Here is a 6,456-nt window from a genome sequence, read left to right on the forward strand (position 1 = left end):
TGCTCTTCTCCTTGGCTACCCTATGTGACTTAATAGCACCATTATTTCACCCAAATTAGAAACCACAAGGTCATCCAGGTTAGACACTCAAATGATTCTGGTCCATTTGCTCTCCTACCAGCCCCCGCAGCTGCTTGGTCACTGTGCGCCTGTGTCCGTCTCTGTCCTCACCCCTTACTCTTACGATGTCAGTAATCCCCTAACTGCTTTCTCTACCATCCTCATGGGGCTCTTAACAGTAAGTGTCTTTGTGAAATATAGTCATTGCCGACCTCCTAATAGTCAATGAGTCTGTCTGTTCTGGAGGAAAGACTAAATTCCATAACATGGCATTCAGCAGCTCCTGTTCTGTGTACACATCACACATTCCTGGATGTGTGATCTTGAGTACTTTATGAGTTTTAAATCTCTCTTCTTATTTGTACAGCTCTATAAAATGCATCTAATAACAGAGTCTGCCTTATTGGATGGCAGTGGGGATTGGCTGGGTGAATTAGCATCCCGAAAGTGCTCAGAGTCATGGTCGGCACACAGCAGTCGGTGCTTGGTATAATAGGGGTTACTGATGATGATGGTATCAGGAAGCACCTTTCTTTTCAGATTTGCCACCCTGCAGGGGCCTGTGCTCCATCAGAAAGGACCACTGTAAACATCCTCGTGCTGTTATTGGGGCTATAAGCCCTTTTTTAGGGCTCTGCTCCTGCCTGTGCGTCTCACAGATGTTTGCTGAGTAGATAATGGGGAGTGAATGAAATGCGTGCTCCTGAACAAAAGAGTGATTTGAGACAGTTGTTTTGCCAACTGAATTTTGAGGTATTGAGATATTTCACACTTGTAAGCTAAAATTCAAACTCCTAGATCAGTTTCTTTGCATGCTTGGCTCCACTGCAGTAAACCACCCTCCACATAACAATCAACTGGGGTCCTATTGAAATACACATTCCTGGGGCCCACTGCAGACCTAGTGTGTCCTCCGAGGCTGAAGAGCAGAGTCTCAGATTCTGCATTTTTAAAGTTCCTCTCTCCAGATGATTTTTATGTACATTAGAGTTCGTAACCCACACACCCACTGGGCAAGGTGTGTGTGGTTCCAAGAAACCTGTTTGAGCCAACCTTGTATGATCAGGAGAACAGGTGCAGAGTATTGCCCCTTAAACCTTTCCATAATTTGTGAAAAGTTCAGGTGGTTAATAGTTTGCAGACTCTTACAAAATTGAAACAAGGCAAAATGCAAATGTGAAAATAATTATATTCAAGCCATCGCGGGTGGTTTTAAAATCTTTAGAAAGAGGTGTGGCCTGCTGGAAACATTGGTGGGAGGAGTGCCTCAGCAGATTAGGATACTAGAGCATCATTTCCTGGATGGTGAAAGAGGGCAGCTCCAGAGCAGGAGCTATCTGTGGAAGAGGCTTTTAATTCTACCAGATTTGTTGTGGGTGGCCACATTCTCACTCAAGAGGCTGAACCCCTGCAGAGGAAGCCTGAGCCTACGGCATCTGCCTGCAGAGCCAGGGCTGATGACTCCTCCTTCTAAGGTGCGAGGTGCCAGCTACTGCATCATGCGAATTTGCAAGGGTACGGGGCCTTAATAGGGAGGAGAGAGATGCTAGACAGCCCCCACCAAAAAAAAAAAAAAAAAAGGAAAAGAACACTGCCCTCCTCAAATGCTTCCTAAGGCTCTGGAGCTAGAATGCCCAGGTTCAAATTCTGCATCTGCCACTTACTAGCTGGTTGATCTTTCCCTGTGCCTCAGTTTACTCATCTCTAAAATGGGAATGAAAATAGTCCCTATCTCTTAGCATTATGAGGATTGAACACTTGGGAAGGTCTCTGGCCTGTACTAAGTGCTGTAAGTGTTTGCTATCATGTGAGTCCTCATCCTTTACACACACACACCGCCCCCCTCCCCCTTTAGTCCCATTTCCATTGTTTCCTTCAGACTGTTTCCTGTGATCCCTTGGTCTTGCCAGCCACAGTTCTCCCCACCTCTCTGTTGTGGATTGGCCTCTGTGGAGGGACCGAGCATGGCAGGCGGCACGTGGGGTCTCGAGCATCAGCTCTTGCCTGCACATGGACAGTCATACCAGCTCTCCATTCTTCAGTGTCCTACCTTTTCATCTCACACTTGGGCCTGTCAACAGATTTGGTGTGCCCTTTAGCTGTTGGTGGGGATGTTAAACAAGATTAGCGTGTTCTTTATAATACTGTTCTTTACATGCCTCTCACCTTTCTTCCCATCCCAGCTCTTAATGGAGGTGAAGAGGCTGTTCTGATGCTTTTACTGAAGAAGTGAAGGTCATGTCCCTTCCCCATGGCTGGCTTCTGGCCTCCTGCCCCCCAGAAACTCTTGCTTCCATAGCCTGCAGCATCTCCCACTCTCGAGCTCGCCCACCCTTGCTCTCCCTTATGTGATTTGCTGGGAGGGAAGCTGTTACATACTTTTAAGAGCCTGATAGGATCGTGTTCCTAGGAAGACACTGAGTATCCTCCCAAGCTATCTCCTTTTTCATGCTGATGTTCTGGATGGAACAGGTCACCCACTCTATGGCTGTGCCCTCTGTCATCAGTTGGATGGAGCCCTGATAAGGAATCTACAATGAGAAGCAATGAGGAGGGCACGTAGAATTTGTGATCTGCTGGTCTAAGGACACGATCCCCAGGAGATAGCAAACTGCAGAACTATTTAAAAGTTCCAAAGGGAACCTCACAAGTTTATATGCTTGTATAAAGTGACATTGTGAGTATGGAACTTCTTTCTTCTCTTAGCAGCGAAATTTTTCAATGCAATTTAGTTTTCTTTTATGGTTGCTTGCCCTTCACTAATCTGACCTCGATGGCAATACCACATTAATGTGCGAGAGTCTTCCATTCTTCTCTGGATATCTTTTGTTGTGCTGTTATTGTTGTGATCNTTCTTTACATGCCTCTCACCTTTCTTCCCATCCCAGCTCTTAATGGAGGTGAAGAGGCTGTCCTGATGCTTTTACTGAAGAAGTGAAGGTCATGTCCCTTCCCCATGGCTGGCTTCTGGCCTCCCGCCCCCCAGAAACTCTTGCCTCCATAGCCTGCAGCATCTCCCACTCTCGAGCTCGCCCACCCTTGCTCTCCCTTATGTGATTTGCTGGGAGGGAAGCTGTTACATACTTTTAAGAGCCTGATAGGATCGTGTTCCTAGGAAGACACTGAGTATCCCTCCCAAGCTATCTCCTTTTTCATGCTGATGTTCTGGATGGAACAGGTCACCCACTCTATGGCCGTGCCCTCTGTCATCAGTTGGATAGAGCCCTGATAAGGAATCTGAGCCCTGATAAGGAATCTACAATGAGAAGCAATGAGGAGGGCACGTAGAATTTGTGATCTGCTGGTCTAAGGACACGATCCCCAGGAGATAGCAAACTGCAGAACTATTTAAAAGTTCCAAAGGGAACCTCACAAGTTTATATGCTTGTATAAAGTGACATTGTGAGTATGGAACTTCTTTCTTCTCTTAGCAGCGAAATTTTTCAACGCAATTTAGTTTTCTTTTATGGTTGCTTGCCCTTCACTAATCTGACCTCTATGGCAATACCACATTGATGTGCGAGAGTCTTCCATTCTTCTCTGGATATCTTTTGTTGTGCTGTTATTGTTGTGATCATGGAGGTTGTGGTTGTAAAAACAGGTCACTCATTCACAAAGACTGAAAAGCCATAAAAATATCTTGGTCAGATTTTCCCTCCCTCTGTCCCCCAGCCCACAGTGGACACCCACTGTGTTAGTATTTTGCACATCCTTCCAGGTTTATTTTCTGCACATATGAATATATGTTATTTCCCTTTTTTAAACAGATGGTGACATACTTTGTATGTGAAGTGTTCTGTGCCTTGCCTTTTTATTCAACAATACATCTTGGAACTCTTTACATAAAAATGTATAAAGAGGTATCTCATTCTTTTTTGGAGGTGCAGAATATTCTGTCGTATGGATGCTCCCTAATTAATTTAAGCACTTTCCCATAGATGGACATTTAGGCTTTCTGGTAGTTTCTGAAATGAAGAATATAGATGAAAATGAACAAGTAGAATTCCCATTGACTGAATGTAGCTTAGACAAAGTCAGAGTTTGAGCATGGTCTTGTGTTGTCCATAAGGTGTTTTGCTATAAAATGATAAAGACTTTTATTGTTGTCTTTAGTGGAAGTTCTAGCTTTGCACGTGTACTTTTGGGCAGTCCTAGAAAAATCAAGGGGGAGCATTGTGCACATTTTTAGTGGATTATTTTGTAAGCTATTGGGTCGTCAATCTTGGAAAATAATGAGGTTGTTTTAAAAGATTGTTCTCTGAATCCAGCCAGTGGTATATAAATTCATAAGGTTGATAAAGGGAAATAAAGAGTTAGTAGCCATCATTCAGAATGGAATTTGAAAGATTTCAGGGTCAGGAAAAGTTTCCCGAGTGATAAATAAGCCACTTTTCCATCAGTTTTATTTACTAGGTGCCTTAATGGGCTAGATTTTGGGCGGTGGGAAGGCAGGACTGTAACTTTCACGAGGAAAATGTAGCTGACACATCTTAGCTCATAAATGTTTTCTTAATTGAATGCAAAGCATGATCAAAGAATTTTTAAGTATGGGAAAGGCAGCCTTAGCAATATATTAGTGTACATTGTACAGAGCGTATGTATTAAAGCATTAACGTGATCTGATGTTTGAACTAGCAGAACGTTGGAAGATGAAAGTCGTAATTTAGGAAGGAATAAGCTGTAAAGTTCACTTTATGCTTCCTTTTGAAGTATTGCTTTTAATGACCTTGAAAATCTTATTTGTAGCTAAACATAAATCTGGAATTATATATGTATCCAGTAGATGAATTTAACCTGTTAGCAAAATGGTTCGGTAGTTAAGAAACAAACTCTATTTTTGTGAGTCTGAAGAGGAGAAAATGACCTTGTGTGACAGGAAACAGCTGGATGGGCCTTGTGGAACCCTCTGAAGAATCAGGAGCCTGTCAGGATGGGAAAGTCCCTTCCATATTTGAAGCTACTGGGAGAGTTTCTTACCTTTTGTCTGTTTTGAACATATCCCTTGTAGTTTGTTTGATGATTCCTTTGGCAATTAGGTTGCATATTGGTTGAGTCGTATAACATTAGACAGAAGTGATTTCTAATTCATTCAGTGCTGTCGAAAAATAATCCCTATGAACCTCCTTGCATTCCTGTAATTTATATGTCCATCAAATTATAGAAGGTAAAGAAAGTTAGGATTGATGATTATGATTTCTTTGAGAGTAAATCAGAATGTCAGAGTGACTAATGGTGACAATAATACGTGTATATAAGCGTCTCCTGTCAGATTTTGAGTTCAGAGCACTTTATTTGCACCAATGTATTGGTTTAACCCTGAATTAAGAGCCTACATGTATCAAATAACATACTCAGTTTTACTTTATGATGAGAAGCAAGAGATAGGCAGCCTGTGGAGCCAGCATCAGACTCAGGACCATTCTGTGTTTGGGTGTTGGTGTTCAGCTTCATGAAGTTATGAGTTTTTTGGGGGGTGGGAAGAGGGGAGGATATGATTAAAAATTTATATGTCCTATGATGACGCAGACTTGGGGTGGGTTTGCCGTGTTATTTCAGCTTGGTTCTCAGTGAGGAAACCAAAGCAAAACTAGATGAACTGGTCCGAGACTGTGAGCCTCTGTCTGTTAGCAGAGCTCCTCTCTGTTGATTCTCAGTTCAAGAGCATCTTCCCTCAAGGTGTTTTTGTCTTAAGTGTTGATTTGTTGTAGATAATTTTTTTTTCTTTTAACTAGTTTGCTAAGTTCCAAATTCATTCTCTCTCTAGCCAGAGCCCCTTGAAGCTTTTGCTGCTGTTATATCCAGGTTCTCCATCACTTTCAGAGTTTCTCGGCTGCCAGGCCAGGGTGTCACAAGGCGTTATTGTGGTTTTGAAAGAGGGTGTGATAGTGGGGCAGATCCCACTAGAAAGACATTCCTACAGAAACGACTTTGTGTGACATGGCCAAAGTCTGCAGACCCCAAGCCACGTTCAACTTAAGTGACTCCAGTCAAACTCAGTGAACAAATTCCCTAGAGAGACGGCCCTGTTCAGTGCACTGTTCATCATTGGGGTGATCGAGTTTTATTATTCCTTCTTGGCTGTAATGTCTGATTTCTGTAGTTGAAGGTCGCTCTGTGTTGGCTGAGGCACATTACGGCAGCTTTGGCATGGGTCCTGTGCCCCACCCCAAGCTCCAGCACTGTCCCTTTATTGCAAAGCTGTTCTTAGCAAAGGGGGATTCTTGTCCCTGCTTCCAAAATATCAGACTCAGATGCTAATCTTTCCTAGGTGCCTTCCTCCTCCCCTATTTCCATGGGGAGTATCTCTCCTTGTCCAAACACCTCTTTATTTAAACCCCATCTCTTCTTGCTGTTTTTATATCTCAAGCATTTGTATCTGTCATAAGATTATAGACT

The 6,456-nt window shown here is 43.1% G+C and overlaps 1 protein-coding gene across 1 annotated transcript in view; it reads left to right on the forward strand.

Moving 5' to 3' along the window:
* Nucleotides 1-6,456, forward strand: part of SFMBT2 (Scm-like with four mbt domains 2) — a gene marked incomplete at its 5' end in the record, with an annotated part of 147,036 nt that overhangs the window by 92,734 nt on the left and 47,846 nt on the right. The gene's annotated exons all lie outside the window — the stretch shown is intronic.

Source organism: Galeopterus variegatus, unplaced genomic scaffold, assembly GCF_000696425.1.
Source record: "Galeopterus variegatus unplaced genomic scaffold, G_variegatus-3.0.2 Scaffold1194, whole genome shotgun sequence".
In the NCBI taxonomy this organism is placed as follows: domain Eukaryota; kingdom Metazoa; phylum Chordata; class Mammalia; order Dermoptera; family Cynocephalidae; genus Galeopterus; species Galeopterus variegatus.